Raw genomic sequence first — 18,334 nt, 5'->3', positions numbered from 1 at the left:
TGTGTGTGTGTGTGTGTGTGTGTGTGTGTGTGTGATGGGGGGGGGGGGGGGGGGGGTAATGCGGAAAGTAGGGCAGATGTCCACGTGGCTGGTTGTAAATTCGACAATGTCTGCCGTGTTAATCTATTTGCCTCCTCAAACAGCCAGTCCTCCTGGTAACAGGATTAGATTGGGGACCCCAATGAGCTGGTTTGGAGGGTGGCACTGGAAACTAGAAAGTGGGGGTGGGGAGTGCCAAAAAATCATGACAGTGCTTTTGGGTTGGAGTAGTGTATGCACTAGAGGGGTTTGTAGAGGAACTAACATGTCCACAAATGTAGATAAATAGCGTTTTCCTTTTTTGATTAGGCTCTAGCCATTGTCTCCAGTACATTAAGCACTATTAAATTGCCATTAGTGTAATCTTTCAATCCTTAGCTGTGCAAATAAATTTCCATTCACTTCAAAATATTTAAAAAAACAAAACAAAAAACATGGTTTGAACTGGAAAATGTAAAATTTATGCAAAATTAAAATGTTTTTTAACATAGTTTAAATAAAAAAAAATAAAAAAAAATTGACAAAAAATTTAACCTTTTTTTATCATTGTTATGATTTCTCTTTATACTTTCAAATCCTTTTATAATCTATCACCATGGCTTGATTTGACTTAAAACTTTATTTTTGCATTGAAGGCTTGATCCGAGTAAAACAAAATGCAATCCATTAACAATCTTATTTTTTTTCCATCCTTTTTGTTTGCAATGTAATTTATTTCCATATTGAGGTCAAGCGTTTTAGCCTACAGAGGTTTTAATATTAGCGATGTATGTGACAGAGGCATGTGCTCAGAAATCCCTTTCCTCCTGTATCGGAGCACATTCTGCTGATTAGCTGGGTGGGCTGGTACCTGCCCCCTTTAGCAGACTGTTTAACACAAGCGCAAGCTTCTGTGTACTTCCCCTTAACCCCCTGATTCTATCCGAGCTGATGTCCTGCTGCGTTTGTCCGTGTGTGTGTGTGTTCTTTTTCCCTTGGCCAGACTGGCTACAAATGTGCTCGCGTCAATGTGCGGGGCCATTTTTTCATCGTCTATTAAAATCAAAGCCTAGTTGCAATGAGAGCTGGAATCTTGGCTTTAATTAAGCAGCATTACTGTTAGTGTCAGACATTCCCTGGGCTGCTTTGTCGCATTGATTTTTATCCTTAAGTGTGACAGACCTATGGAAATCATACAGGGAATCGGTAATGTATTGTAATTCACTCCTTCCCTCGTCTGATAAATTTGAATATTTAAAGTGATGAATACAGTGCATGACTGTTTGAAAGACAATTTGTGGACATTTGTTTTAGTGGTTTGTTTTTAAGATATTTAAATATGCACATTTTGCAACTATGGTCATATTAAAATATGGTATGATAATAGAAGAGCAATTGAAAACGGTGGCATTCAAATGTGTAATTCAATAAATCCACTTATTAAAAATGAAAAAAGAGACACTTATAAAATGTTTACACAAATTTAGATTCAATTAAATTAATTTAATTGAATTTAGATTTTAAAGGTATACCAATACTGTATAGTTGATAAACTGTATATTTAAGGCTTATAATACATAATGGATCATTTAAGCTTGTGCTGCACATTTTCAGCTCTCTGAATACCATGCATGGGATTTCAGCGGCTTGATTATGCTAATTAGTTATAATATGCAAATGTGGGAGCCCTCTTTATTTTAAACCATTGGCCCAAGCAATATTAAATGCAGTTCTAATCTTTATTAGACAGTAATTAATTGTCCTCATAAAAGCATGACTTTAATAGTGTTAAAACGCAGGACTTTAACGCTATGGCTTGATTTTTGTTACCACTGAAACTCAAGAGTTTGGCTAGACGCTGTGAAAAAGCACTCCTGGATCTCCCCCTAGATCTTGTATCACATCATATTATAGATAAGACTCATGGTCCCTCAATTTGGGCAAAAAGTCACTTTCTTACAGGTCTGATGCAATGCAGCATGTAATTTTGAGCAGATGTATTTTTTAAGATGGCAAGTTTGGCATCCCTATATCACTTTGTGTTTGGAGTGTCTTTAACATTTCATCACTAGAGCCTGAATTGGCCATAAATAAATTACAACTTGTAGTTCATTATTGATTGGAAGAAATGACACAGATGTGACAATTATCGTGCAGCTGTTGAAAAAATTGGTTTATTCATTTATGTATTTGTTCTGTCCTGTCAGTCAAACATTCTCTCAGAGGAGGAAAGCTATGCCCTCAAAAAAGGAAATCAAAAAGTCATGCTTCTGTTCTCTAGTGTCTCTCCAAAACTTCTGTTTGCCGATCTCACGGTTTATCAAAATTAAAGAAATGTGAATCACAATCCATATGACATTCATCATCATAATAGATCATCATAACAGTTTATAATCTAACATAGTAAGTTTAATGATGATGTCAACCTTAATGAGTTATAGGTCATTCTGTCCCATACATCATATATCATCAAATCAAGTAGAAACAAAGGTCTCTGGGTTTGTTGCAGCAGAGAGATTTCGACATAAAGAGAGCAGATCTATGAGAAATGGCTTGTTTACTTTCTTTTGTTTTGATCACAATAATCTGGATATGTATCTGTGGGTCTCAAAACAAATGCATTTAAGTAGTTCTGAATCCTGATTTTTGTGTGCACAGATGCAGAACTGCTCTTGTGGTCTTAATAGTTTTAACCCATCAGATGGCCCAAACCCTTCCGAAGTGGCAGTCGCATAAATTTCCTACCCGAGAAGTTTTGCATATTTTACCCATCTATCTGTCCAACACGAATGCTTTACACAGTATAAATCTCAGAATGCTGCTCATTTTGTTCCAATGCATACAATTTTATGTGATTATATTTAAAAATATACTCTAGAATCACTACGAAGAAGGAATTCACAGTCGCTAGCTGTCTTTTTTATTTTTATTTTTAGTAGCGAAATTAGGACTAATAAAGACCATAAACTGTGGTCAGCAGGATAGTTAGGAAAGTGAGGAGCAATCAAGCCACTGATGACATGTGATGATCTCTAAAGGTCTGATGTGTAGATCTAACAAAAGGCAGGGATTCAGGAGGAAGTGTGTGTGTGTGTGTGTGTGTTAGGGCTGTCAGAATTGCTCAAAAATAACATTCGAATATTCCCTAAAAAAAACAACAACATATATTTGGACTATTCGAACATCTGGTTGCGCATTTTGTCAATGACGCGCATTACGTCAATAACAGGACAAATTAATACAAAGAGACATAACTAATTGTATCTGTAGTTTATTTAAGTTTAAACATATTTGACAACGTATTAACTTACACAAAAACAAGTAAATCAACTAATGGCCAAGACCGCAGACCTACTCTCGCTCGCACTCGCAGGCACTCTCTCTCTCTCTCTCTCTCTCTCTCTCTCTCTCTCTCTCTCTCTCTCTCTCTCGTCCTCACCATCACGCTCTCTGCGCATAACGGTTTAAATGAACAACAATAAACAGCTGTTGAGTGCTGGTTTTGTGCAAGCAATTTAAGATCACAAATCTTGTCCTAAATATAGCAGGCTTCATTCAGTGATTGAAACAAATATTATTGACATTAGTTGAAGTTTTACAGTATATAGAAATGACATTGAACGCTTCGAGCGAGCTGTGCTGTGGTAAATTGCTGCTATGGTTATTTCGGGGGCTTCTGGCCACGCCCCCTTGGCGGGCTCTGACGTGTATGATGTAATGCTAGCTCATTGGCGCACACGTTGGAGGCGCCCGCGCCATTGGATATGCAGTTGCCGCAGCACAGCCAATGAGTGAGCCAGACACTCACTGTGCTAGCTGTGCAGCTGGAAAAACCCCTGGTCAGAGCCTGACTCCACCCACTGGTAATAATGGAAAAATGATACGGATTGATTGACAGCTGCTGTCAGACTCTAAAATGGAGAGCGACTGGAGTGACGCAAGTAGCTTTGCAACAGAGCAGTCATGCGAAGTCGAGGGCTTTTCTCCCCCACCTTCACCTGAAGTGGAGGATGTTGAATTGTCTGTGTGGACACAGGTCCAGAGCCATATCAATTCGAGCCGCTGGCTCAAACTGCGGTCTTAACTCCTGCATCTTATATTCAGTCATTTTGAGGTAATTCTTTCCAGGATTATTATTACTATTACGTGCAGTATATTTTGCTGCTATGTGAAAAAAATATCCAGCAAAACGCGCGTTTGTCGACACCAGAGGGTTAACTTTAGCCTAAGGAACATAAATTGTGATTAAAAATATATGCTTACTCACATCATGACGATCGTTTTCAATACTCGTAATTCCAACACCTGACTCGCTACAGTAGTTTTGACGGAAGCAGATGCTTTTATACCAGGGGTTGCCAAGGGTGTGGTGAGCTCGCACCAAGGGCGTGACAGAGTTACGTCACAGAATACCCTACGTCAGAGAGTACCCCTACTGCAGGAGTTTTCCGTTTTACCTGAAGAGGGCAGCACTCAGACGTTTTTACACCATATATTTGAAAATTACAACACTTTATACCCAAATGTCAAAAAATGTATTCGAATCAAAGAACAGTATTTATGAAGCTCCATTCTTACAGATCATTAACTAAACAAAGTTGTTTCAGTGTTTAGTTACCCTTTAAGCCTCAGAATTTTGCCACTCGCAAAGCAGACAGCCGTGCCTCTGCTACCGCGGGTGTGTTTTTCCACATTCGAATATTCATTTTCACCTTCGAAATTCTGTTTTTTAAAACTATTTGAATATATATTCGAATTTAGGCCTCTAACACGACACCGTTCTAACAGAAATCCTTTAATGCGATCCGTGTGTTCAACTGTGTGTGTGTGTGTGTGTGTGTGTGTGTGTGTGTGTGTGTGTGTGTGTGTGTGTGTGTGTGTGTGTGTGTGTGTGTGTGTGTGTGTGTGTGTGTGTGTGTGTGTGTGTGTGTGTGTGTGTGTGTGTGTGTGTGTGTGTGTGTGTGGTTGTCCCGACAAACCTGCCGCACAAAGATGGTAATATCCTAGGTCCTTGTCCTTGTGGGTAAATTTTTTGGTTCCCATGAGGAAAACAGCTTATGATTATGAATCATACTAAGTGATGTTCTTTGAAAATGTAAAAAGGCAGACATTTTTCTGTGATGGGTAGGTTTAGGGGTAGATTTAGGGTTAGGTGATAGAATATACTTTTTGTACAGTATAAAAATCATTATGCCTATGAAACGTTCTCATAAAACATGAAAACCCAACATATGTGTGTTTGGCCTCCACTGGTCATCCTTATTAGAAGCAGAAGGTCTTGTGTGTTTCTAGTTTTGGACCCAGTGGAATCATGGAATATTTTTTTTGGTATAATGGATGTTCACTTTGGCCTGCATGTGAGTAATAATGTCATGGTCTCATATTGACACATTTGTTTTATGACATTTAATGGCCGAAGGTTTTTCCCGTAATGTTTAATAATACATTGTGAAACAACTCTGACTCATGCAGGAAGTCTGACTTTAGGTTTGATCTAGGTATTATTTGTTGGTGATTTTATGTTAAGTGGTTCTCAACTGGTTTTGCTTCAGTATTCAGATTTTACATTGGACAAAACAAGTGGTGACCCAACAAAGAAGCAGACTTGTGTAATGTATAAAAGTAAGCAAAAATATCCTTAAAGGTCCCATATTGTGCACCTTTCTGGAGTTTTATTGTAGGTGTAGATGTCCTTAAGAATATATATTTGTGGTATAAGTATCAAAAATCATCTCAATAGATATTTTACAGGTCCTTTCTCAGGAACTCTGCTAAGAACAGGTCAATTTTGGCCCGTCTAATTAATAATCATGAGCCTCTCTTCTGATTGGCCTGTTGTTTTCTGAGTGACGCACGGCCAGGCCAACCACAGGTAACTAGGCTCATGTATGCTGTAGCCTGCTGTGGCTTGGTGTTGTTCACAAGTAAGGTAAATAAAACACCTGTAATGATGGACATTTCTGAGGGAAATGTTCTCCGGCCTTATATGTTCGAGCCGGACTCAAACCCCGAATCGGTGACGACAGGAGACAAACAACCACCTCCTCAAATGCGGATGTTTCAGAATGGTAGGATAATTAATGTTTTTTTTTACATTTTTTTTTTTTTACTTTCGGCGTTATTGTAAGAGTATTATAATTACCAATTCATCCATGCTGCACGCAGATTTAACGTTAACAATAATTTAAACTGTCTGTAAACAAACTCAGACTTTTGAAATAACGTTACCCTTGCAAGTAAGTTGCACTAAACTTTAGTTTCTGTCAGCAAAACAAAAGACACTGAGTGAACTCAATTTCACCGTCTTTAACTCAATAAAAACAACAGACAGCGGTGTCTGTAAGTTAGGAAGACGTATTTTTTTGTGTCTTCTTTCCAACAGATTTTCTATCAAAGCTTGTGACAAACATAGACTGTAAAAAACAACATGTCAGCATCAATTTGTATTATGCTGGCACCATAATGTAAGATAACATGTATTAGAAGTTTATTTACGGGTTGGGAATTTGAGGTCGGACCAAACAATGTAGGGACTGCAGCACCTTTGAGGAGTAGCTTCTTTGAAAAACATTGAACTGTACCTGATTGACGAAGCAGTCACTTGTGAAATGTGCAGAACAGACGGTTAAGGTCAAACTAAATTGCTGTGGTATTTCAGAATAAATAAACATTAGCCACTGGTCTCTTATTTTAATGTTGTTGCCTGTGCAATGATGTAGTTTCCTGACATCCATCGACTGAACAGCGTTTTCTCGAAGTGTGTCCGTGTTGTTGTTGCTCAGCACCGATGTTGTCTGGGGGTTGGGCAAAAGGAGGGCGGACAGTGGGAAGTGTTCGGGGTGGTGACTGAAGGCGGTGACTGAGTAGTTCTGACATCACATTTTCACGGAAGTCACAATGGCTCGTGAAAATGCACAGCGACTTTATGCAGGCTGTGTGCATTTGTCTGTGGATTTTGTTTTGAAACTTATATGGTAGTTACATTGCCCCTAGACCTCTGTTATCATGAAAAAAACCAGGAAATTTCAGTTTTGACAATATGGGACCTTTGAAATATAGCATTTGCATTTTGTTTAATCTATTCTTGTTGGGACCTGTAGAGATTGTTTGGTGTCACAGGATTTGATGTCAACTACAAGAAAAGATCCTTTTTTTGGGTCACGACCCACCAGCTGAGAAGACCTGCATCTGACTCTGAAAACTGAAAGCAGAATGGGAATTCAGGATTTAAGTGAAAGATTTTTGAGGATTTTTCTAACAAAAAAATGGTTTGAAAATAAAAGAGTTAAAAATCATGCAAAAATATACTATGCAGATCCTTCTTTCAAAAACATGTTGCTTTACATTGATAAGTTTGAATATGGAGAAGAGCAGAAGCATTAACATTTTCTTTATTGCGGTCTCATTTTGGTTAGTTTAACTCTGTTTTGCCTTCGTAGGTCTTTTCTGTGAACTTTGCTCTAAGGTACATATGCACAGACTCATGACTTTTCATAAGTAAGGCCATTGGGTATGGGTTGATATGATCCTCTGTAACATAAGGAAATGGAAAGTTCTGCTCTTTGTTATGGTTGCATATATTAGCACTAATTCTGTATTTGCCATCCAAGGCTTGGCTCGGGGGCACTGACTCGTCAGAATCAGAACATATGCAAATAAATTATATTTATATATATATTTATACTGTACACAGAGTTACGATTTTTCTTGCTGTGTTGTCACAGACTGGATCTTTATTTTGTCTAATACCTAGGTTGTCGCTTTACATTTTTAATAAAGACAAAAAAGAGTATGGATTTTTTCATTGTTAACATTGTTTGTTTCATATGAGACCACGATAGATTTGATCTTTTCTCACTGTAAGATAGTTGACATGAAATACTTTTGGAAAATTTACTTCTGTGGTGTGAGATGCCATGCTACGTCTAAAACTATTTTAAACAGCATTTTGATAAAAGCTGCCAGCATAATAATTTAAAAAATTGAATTACCTCATTTACAACAATAACTGAAAAAAATGCATTTTATTGCCTTTTTGAAATAGCATTTTTACAAATTATAATATATTATAATGAAATTATATTATAGTAAAATGATATATTATTCTAGCAAAGTTCGTTGATAAGGGAAGAAGGAGGAAGGCGAACATTAAACATAAATTTTAATGACAAAATAAACAACATAAAGTATCCAAAGTAAAATGGCAGCCCCTTACGGAAGACTGCTGCATATAAACACAACATAAAGTCCAGGCCTGGTCCTTTCTCTTCCTTCACTATCATCACTCCTCCTTTTATCCTTACTAAACTCCTCCGTGGGACTCGGAGATTATCATTATATTATATTAAACAGGTACTAAATGCACTGAAATAGCACTGCATTTTAGGTATTTATATTGTCAAAATAACCATAATCTATACAAATTAGGCTTATTACTGACTGCAGAATGTAGAATGTAAATTGAAGAAAATTAGATGTATGTGTAAATTTTCTAGCAATGATGGCAGTGATTTATCATATGATCCTATGACAGAGAAGAGTGTTATAATCAGACTTCTATCTAGACATGCAGTAAAGTCCTTACTCTTTAACCTAGTACTTGGTCCACAAACTGGGGAAATGCACTGTGCAAATTGCTTTTTTGGGTGTATTTGTACTGCTACCTAATTTGAATAAATCACTGAAACAGCCGTAAAAGACAGCGTGTGCAAATGATAGCTGCTATCATTCTTGATGAATTCCCTTATTAGTTTTCTTTTAGTACTCATTTTAAGGGGTTTCAATGTAGCATAAAACTGTTTTGTTCTGCTCTGGGATATGGGATGACTTATTCCAGGTTCGTTTGGCAAAACAACAAAAATGAACAACATTTCTCTGTCTTTTTGACCTGCTAGGAATTGAAATTCTTTCTACTAATGTTTTCCCCCTCTGAAGAGACAGAAAGTTAACGAGTGTTAGGGCAGTACAATTGAAGAGGTTTTGTTCATTAGCCAGGGTACAACATGGCTTCTACCAGGACTGGACTAACCGGTTCTAGAGTCACCCTGATGGTGGCCGGTTAGCGCAGTGGCAGCGGTGTGGGTCAGCCCACCTGGGAGGGAGACAGCTGTCTCGTCGCTATCCAGCGCATGTCAGGCCTAATGACTCGCAGCTGACACCTTAACCCAGCCACACTGCAAAGTAGCGCATTAGAATAATTACTCCCTGCCATCCTCCATTTAATAGCCAGTCCCCCCCCTCAATATATCCACACTCATCCACAGGGCATAACACACATACTCAGCTTTAAATGCTGTCACTGTATGGACCATCAAAGTGAAGAATGCACACACTCCCCCCAACCCCTTATCTTTTGCTTTTAGGCGATTCAATAGTATTTGCAAACCTCATTTAAAGAGAATGACTGGGAAACCGGCTGACGCCACTGCCCAAGACAGTGTTTGGTTTTAGTTGGAGAAAAACATGCTCTCACACACAGATAGAGACATGCAGTCACAATACGTCCAGCCTGTGCGTGCAGCTCATTATCATGACATTTGCATAGTTAAAAAGAGACTCCTCCTCCTAAAACAGTGGGAACAGAGCTGTGGCACAGCCTCTTTCTCTCAGGGCACAAGACCTTTTCTTTCTGAATCTCACTGGTTGGTGATGATTTGATGAGATATTGATATGATTTGTTATGATACCTGATCCATTTTACTGTACAGACAACAATCTTGCAGTTGTTTCTGAAATGATATATAATTTATACTGTTGTAGATTGATTCGAGCAGATAATTAAGGGTATTCACATCCTTGAGGTAGTGTTTATTCTGAAGCTTATCTCAGCTTCTGAACTTGAAGTATATATAATACTTTTCAAAAGTTTGGGGGCAGGACAATTTTTAAATGTTTAAAAAAAGAGTCTAATATACTTGTATGATTTTGATACGATACCCGACTAAAATATCTCTGAACCGGTAGCACGATAAATATCAATACTGAAGCTGTCATCGTCATCACCGAATCGTCATTCACTGTCTGAACCAGTGTTCAAGGTCGGTTATTGTTTTTGTATAGAGCACACTGTTTCGTATTGTTGGCTTTTTCAGTTCTAGTAAAATAAACCTTATTTCCTTGATCTTCGTCTTTTGAGGATTCCCTGAACGTTACAGAACCAATACTATGGCAAAAACCTAAAACAACAGGAAAAGTAATTGAATAATAGATGACAGAACATGGGAGATTTTATTTATTAATTTAAACAAGAGATGTTTGCAACATTGATAAAATAATCATTAGACCAAGCAATTAGACCTATTAAATCCTATTTCAAAGTATAAGTCATTTTATTTCATGACAACACATCTCAATTCAATTATTTTTGTTATTTATTTTTTTCTTTGAAATTAAAAGAACAAAAATGCTAATTATAAACTATAGTATAAAACAATATAGAAAAGATAAAAAAATAAAAATAAACAATGCATTCATTTTTTTCTGGTACAGACTTCTTAAAAGTAGCATTTAAGGAAGAAATACTAAAGAAATTGAATAATCAATTGTGAAAATAAAACCATACATAGTGAATTAAATTTACAATTGATCCTTCTAAATCCTTTAAATCTATAGGGTTATTTAGTTAAGAGCAGTGAGGGAATCTCATTTTCTTTTATTGTTTGATTAACATTAGCGGCATAAGAGAGCAGCCGATATATTAGCCTTCTGTCACTTGAAGACCTAATGCACAGATCAAACACTCTGATACACTTCTGAGCTGTTTTTTCCCAGTTGTTGACAATTACATAAAGACAAAACTGACTGTGTTCACCAGTGTTCATTTCGTTGATGAATAATTTTCGTCATTATTTTCGTCAACAACATTTTTTCACAGACGAAAACGAGACGATAACTAAATAAAAACTAGTTTTGAATGACAAAAACTATGACCAAAATCTATTGACATGTTCGGCTACGAATAAAAACTAGACAAAAATGTTAGATAGTGACGATTTGGGAAGCGATCCAATCAGAACTGATGTCCTGCGTTTGTGGTAGATGCTAACATTTGTACTGTAACGTGCTGATCTACCCAGTCAAGGCTGTATTCAAATCCACATATCAGCTAGCCGTTAGGAATCTAGTTCTGCACATAGCTGAGATTGATGTTTACCAATTTTGAGAGGTTACTGATGCTTCAGCAGTACTAGTTGATGGCGTACCTGTTTGACTTATGTTTACAGTAGCATTGTTTTTCTTTTCTGAATGATATATTCATGTATCATTATATAAAGATATATTATTTTCAACCCTCTAACGTAGGGTTGCCAACTGTCCCGTATTAGCCGGGACGTCCCGTATATTGGGCCTAATTTATTTGTCCCGTACGGGACCTCCCTTGTCCCATTTATTGACTGCTACGCTGATCTAACTACTGACTGATACAACAGCAACACGACACTTGAGAATGATCACGACACCGGTCATCATCCAATCACAGCCCACCCTCATGTGCTTTTGACCATACGAATAACAAACCCTGATAATTAATTATTCTTTTGGGACAAATAATTGTTTGATTTGCGAAAAGAATCCTCTGGTGTCTGGTTCGCTCCCGGTTCGAACCGGACTCGCGCTAACGGCAAATCCCTTTCACTGTCTGGGTTTTGATTTCGGCAAATCAGTTTTGGCGAATTCAAACAACGAGATAATTGTCCGACATCCAGCAGGAGTCCAACATCCAGCCACGCAAGAAAACATGAAATCTTCCTGAGGGAATAATATGCTGATGTGATTTGCTGCTCAAGATTCTGATTATTATTAATGTTACAAAACATGTAAGGATTCTTTGATGAATATAAAGTAGGTTTAGAATAGAAAGGAGATTTATCTGAAACAAAAAAAAGCATTTGTAACATTATAAATGTCACTTTTGATTAATTTAATGCGTCCTTGCTAAAGTAGGCTATTACTTTCTTTCATTTTTTTCAAATGTAGTGTATAATGTTACAACAGCTTTCTATTTCAGATAAATGCTATTATTTTGCTATTATTTGCTATTAATGCTATTATATGGTTTGTGTGTAATGTTAAATTTTTTTGTACATAAATAGGTTAAGCAAAACACTAGGGCTGAAACGATTCCTCGAGTTACTCGATTACAAAAATTCCTCGAGGCAAAAACTCTGCCTCGAAGCCTCGTTAAATTCCTATGACGCGCACTATACGCGCGGCGCAGGGATTTGATTGTTTCACACGGACCGTTTATTCACACGGACCTGTTCAGGAAGCATATATTTTGAATTTAGTTGGCGCGATGGCGGAGAATAAATATGTAAATAAACGGCAGAAATTGTCTAAAGTGTGGGATCATTACACACTTAATTTACTTAATACACTTAACTCTCTGAAACAAGGTAACGTAGTCTAAGCCTATTGATGTTCGCTGATTTTAATCCCATACTGTATTTGTAGCTAGGGTTGCCACCTTCAATACAAAAAAATAAGGGACGCCTGCCACAGCAGGGGCCAAAGCCCTCGGGGCCACAGGTCCACAGGCCCGACGGTATGCCAATGGGTGGTATATCATAACTCAAAACATATTTTCAGGAAAGTAATAAGATCAGTACCAATGGCCATTATAATAAGCTATCTGCTATTGAAATAAGTGTGTATAGATGCAATCACTCTCTATCACAAACAACGTTAACAAAGTGACAATGAGACCACAAAAAAATTGCCTTTCGTCGGAGATGTATGTGAGATATTAACCATACTTCATTAACTTATTAAATTAACAGATCCATAACTTATTCACTATAAATGAGTGAGTAGAGTGGACAAATAGATCTGAATAAGAGTGACGATGCAAAAACGAGCTCTATGCGGTACAGTTTTCTGTGCACACACACCCGACCCGAAGCGTGCAGCCATGCACATAGACACCTATACAGTGCGCGAGTACTGAATTGAGCTCTCTTTCGTGTCTGAATGGACAAATACACACAAAAATATGTCTAAATGTCCGTTTTGGAGAGTACCGTATTCACATAAACTATGTTGGTTGTGTCTTAAACAGTTGGGAGTGTATCGGATCTGCATCAGTGCAATTGGATCCGCATATCATTGGACATGATCCGATGTCTTAAAGTTACAGTGGGTAATAAACCTAATGTGTCCTTAATATTGATCAAGCAACCAAAGAAAAAGAGAAAAGCATTCACTGCTCGTTAATAAGGATTAATTATATTTAATTCATACAAATAAATATGTCTGCTGTATGCAATAGTTGTAAAGAATGCATATATCATTCATTGAAAAGAAGACTGTGTTCTACTTTAGGAAAAGTGGTTTTATTTAATTTTAAGCTATCACAGTAGTTAAATCTGTATCTATATTGCATGTTTAAACTTTAAAATCATTCATATTAACAGGTTAATAGATGTTTTCTCCGGGAGTATGGGTTTGGAAATTTTAGAGAAATTCTAAATGAATGCATTACAATTTAACTAAACCCATTATATTTTAGTCGACTAAATCTACTGTAGATCTAGTCGACTCTTATTGTATTTCGTCGACTAAAACTAAAACAATTCAGATGACTAAAATATGACAAGCTGGCATTTCATTTAAAAGACTATTACTAAAACTAAATCAAAATTTGTTGTAAAAATGTACACTGGTTTACCCGAATACTCACCAAGGAAGAATTTTGAATTTATTCTGTGTGTATTTGACCATTCAAGTGCAATACTTGCAAAAAAGAAATGAAGTCGGGATTTGAAATCATCGCATTCTGTGACTCTTTCTGCCCCTTCGGTTGCACTTTACGCACTTCAGGTATGTGTCAGCCAGCGCAAGCACCCCTTTCAACCCCTTTTCAGCTTATCGTTTTCACTATTGCATCTTAACTATTTTTAACATCAATCATGTCCCGTTGGCTCATTCGTACATGTTTCTGTATTGCTCTAAAGTGTCAATAACTTGCTCTAAAGTTCAGAAATCGTTCTAATATGCTGATTTGGTTATCAAGTAACATTTCTTTTTATTAATAATATTGAAAACATTTGTTCTGCTTAATATCTTTGTTGAAATCGTGATAAGTTTTATAGTATTCTTTGATGAATAGAAACTTAAAAAGAGCAGCATTTATTTTAAATAGAATTTTTAGTTACATAATTGTTTTTACTGTCACTTTTGATCCAATTTAATGCATCCTTGCTAATTAAAAGTATTGATCTCTTTAAAAATTATGAATTACTAACTCTCATTGTGAGAATAGCATGTAATCAATAAAAATGTCTGATCAATAGTCTGATTACGAGTATTTTAAAACGTAACATAATCTAATTACAAGTACTTATTTTTTTAGAATCTGATTATGTAATCCAGATAACATGTAATAAGTTTCTACGCAGCACTCCATAACATTTCCTTTGTAAAATATCCTATTGGCAGGCCTAGCTTGAATCTGCAGATTCAATTATGGAATAGGTTTCAACATATTACAGTGTAATTAATGCTGGAAATCTGTGTGTGCACAATTCATAGGGTCCTAAATTAAGTAATTTGTTATAGTCACTGAATAGTGAATTCAAAATAATTACATTTAAAAAAAATCTTGAGCATAGTGGTAAGTGAGTATTATCAGAGATTTTGCAGTGGTTGTTTTCTGGCCAGTTTAGTCCAGGTACATTTTTAAAAGATGTGTTTATAGGCCATTCACCTGCTGATCACAGTAAACTGTATTGAAATTGAAGAATCTGCAATAGAAATGCAGCTGTGAGTTAATGGAACCTGATGAGGAGATGAACAAAATGTCTGAAGAGAGGTAGATGTAAGGTGTGACGTGGTGACTGGTGTCTGGTCTCCATGGGAGGCTGGGGCAGACGCTAGAGGAAAGGTCACGGGTTGTCTTGTGTGGACTCCTGAACAATAGTGATCAAGAGGCTGACGCAATGGGATTAAGTCTAGCTATTCATTGTGATTATTGGCTTGAATCATTGTGTTACACCTGTACTGCAATTGTCTTGTCTTTGGATAAGTGCTTGCACTGGAATCATTCAGGTATTATGTATAAATTGAAAAATTATCTTCTGTTACAGTACTAGTGTTGTGTTTTGGCGTGTGTGTGTGTTCTCCTCTTGACCAGTTGTTGTCTGACCAACTCAGGTCACATTAACCCAGTTCTCACAGTTGTGGTCGAAGGAAAAAAATCATGCACACATACAGCTCTCTTTAGTAATGTAGTGTGGCCTGAAGCTGCTTCATGCTGTTAGATTTCCACTGTTGCTGTGCAATGATCAAGTTATTTACTGCTTACATTTCCATGTGGCTTGATAAGCATATTTTCCCCAGTAGACACAACAAGATGGTTTATCACTAGGGTTACTACTGAATATAGCAGGGTGTGCATTCGATGTGTATTTACACTCCTGTGCTTTATAGCACCACATAAATAAACCTTTTCTCTACTGTAATTTAAAGCTGAATTTTTTGCATTAAATAATGAGGGGAACTTGCTCGTAAAAGCATCATGAGGTCTTAAATCAAAATAAAAGAGAATATGTGCAGACTCAACTCTTTGGAAACTTTTTTGAGTAAATGATTAAGTGTAAAAAAAAATGTTTTTGTATATGAAAACTTTTATTTTATTTTAATATTATTGTTTTAATTTCATATCTTAACACCCAGAATGCAGAAAATTCCTGAAGGCTATTTGAATTAAAATAGCTGTATTTAAAAATGTTAGTTATGTTTTCTCCTTATTCAAAGGAATAGTGTATAGAGATATATGATTATTATAAACATATAGTCATTCATCTTTTTTTATCACTGGCAAGACAAAAGCTGCATTTACAGTTAGCCAGATTGTAACAGCCCAAGACACCTTAAAATGTAGTATTTAAAATTGTTGTATACGTTCCTTTTCATTGCAGTTTCTCTAACAGGTCACCCATTGACCCCTTTGTGGGCTGGGTGCCAAAAGCGATTCCACACACATTAGCCTCATCACTAGCTTTAATGCATGCCACCCCACGGGATGGTAGGCGCCCTGGCACGTGTGTGTGGTCCTATCCAAATGGCAGGAATCTCACATGGATGCAACACTGCTCCATCCTGACAGCTCCCTCCAATTACCTCCACTCCTGTCGCATACCTCCCATCTCTCTCTGGCCCAGATCGCATGTGATCCCGCCTGTGCCACGCTGGTGCAAGCGAAAGGGGACACAGAGGAGTCCAAGGGGAAAGGGAGGCTCACCCAAACGGTAAAACTTCATAATAACTGCACGCTATTAATCATTAGTTAAGCATTAGTAAACAGTTAATTCATCATTTATAAAGCATTAATAGACATTAATAAGCAGTTTATAAATACAGCTATAAATGCTTTATTCTTGATTTAGAAGCATATGTATAATGTGTTTAATAATTGTATTTTAATACTTTAATTTATCATTTCTAAATGAAGTATAACATTATTTACAAACCAGTTATTTAGTTGTCAGTGGTTCATAAGATCATGTAAGTGTAAGTTAATGTAGTAAATTCAGGTAGTTATTAAGCTTTTAGGAGTGGTTAGTTAACTATTTTTGTGAGCTCATCTAAAGTGAGGACTATTTATGCCTTGTTAAAGCATTTACAAAGGAGATTTAAAGGCTCATTTATCTTCTAAACAGAAAAAGGAAGCAAACACAACACAGTGATACAGAACATAAAATTTTTAACTGAGCCTTTAAATCTCCTTTGTAAATCTTTTACAAGGCATAAATAGTCCTCACTTCAGATGAGCTCACAAAAATAGTTAACTGACCACTAATGATTTATAACCACCTGAATTAACCCTGAATTACAGTAGAAATACATGTTAATAAAGCATTTAATAACACACTAACTATTACTATATGTCTGAAATACATTTAAATAGTTTATTAATCATTTGCTCACACTTTCTAAGTGATCTTATGAACCACTGACAACTCCTAAATAACTGGTTTGTAAATAATGCAATACTCATTTAGAAATGATAAATTGATCATTAATAAAGGATGAAAATACAATTATTAAACACATTATATATGTGCTTTTAAAACAAGAATAAAGCATTTATAGCTGTATTTATAAACTGCTTATTAATGTCTATTAATGCTTTACAAATGATGAATTAACTTTTTACTAATGCTTAACTAATGATTAATAGCGTGCTGTTACTATAGAGTGTTACCAAACTTTTTTTAAAGGCGTAACCTGAACAAAAATATTGATTAAATGTTTATAAAGAAATACATTTTTAATAAGGCTTTGTTTTTACATGTATATTTACAGAATATTGATAATATCACCGTTTCTGTTGACAGAAGTAGTTTTAGCCTATATCTAGTTTTAGCCTATATATACTGTATAAATGTAGGGTTAATTCAGGATACTTGGGACATTTTTTCCTAGTCATCTCAATAGCAATAGTCCCAATTCACCCCTATATGTAAGCTGTTTCTAAGAGAGTTTATGATTAACAAAAATCAAGTCATAGTGTCAGATTGAAGATACTAATTAACAGACTTTTTAACATATTCACTTTTGAACACATATTTAATCGCATGCGTCAACATGCTAATTTTAACAGCCCTACTTTTTAAATTGTAGTTAGTCTGTTTTCTCTTGGACTGTAAGCTTGTATGCAAGCTTATGGTTTTTGTGCAGCTGAATGTTTATCATGTCTGGGGGCCTGACTGCAGGCCAGTTGAAGCTGCAGTGACAGGCCAGAAATGAAAAAGTACAGATGAGCCCAACAGCTTTGTTTGGATGCTCATTTGCAGTGTCGTGAGATTTCTCTGAGGAGGGGAAGAAGGGAAATAGTCGCATACAAGCATGGAAGTGAGAAAGGGGAGTTTTAAGTGGCTTGAGGGGTTTCAGTGATTAAACACAAGAACTACAAGCACATTACAGCTCTCACAATTTGCATCTGTCTCTTTTGTAATATACAGTTAAAAAAAACTAATGTTCATGTACTTTGCTGCATACAATTTCAAAACAACTGTTAGAGGAAAAATAACTTTCACAGAGAGGGAAGTGTTTTATTTTCTAATATATAACCAAATTATATTATATTTTATTATTTTTTAAATGAAATTCCAAAGTGATTTTAATTGGGGAGGGGGGGGGGGGGGTGGATACATGAAGGGTGGATACTTTTGCTGACTTTTCAGTTGCATTTTTTTTCTTGCCTGAAAATGATCATGAACAGTAAATTAATCACTAAAATGAACATCATTTTAAGCGTGCAACCTTGGAAGCATAAAACATTAACAACAAGCAATTCCTACTCGTCATCTGGCAA

At 36.3% G+C, this 18,334-nt stretch overlaps 1 protein-coding gene across 1 annotated transcript in view; it reads left to right on the top strand.

Annotated features, from left to right (window-relative positions):
• The window catches only part of antxr2a (ANTXR cell adhesion molecule 2a), a 58,248-nt gene that overhangs the window by 30,464 nt on the left and 9,450 nt on the right, over nucleotides 1-18,334 (top strand). The window lies entirely within an intron of this gene.

Source organism: Siphateles boraxobius, unplaced genomic scaffold (assembly GCF_051911475.1).
Source record: "Siphateles boraxobius isolate OS27281-9 unplaced genomic scaffold, OSU_SipBor_1 16, whole genome shotgun sequence".
NCBI lineage: Eukaryota > Metazoa > Chordata > Actinopteri > Cypriniformes > Leuciscidae > Siphateles > Siphateles boraxobius.
This window is presented reverse-complemented; position numbering and strand designations above follow the sequence as displayed.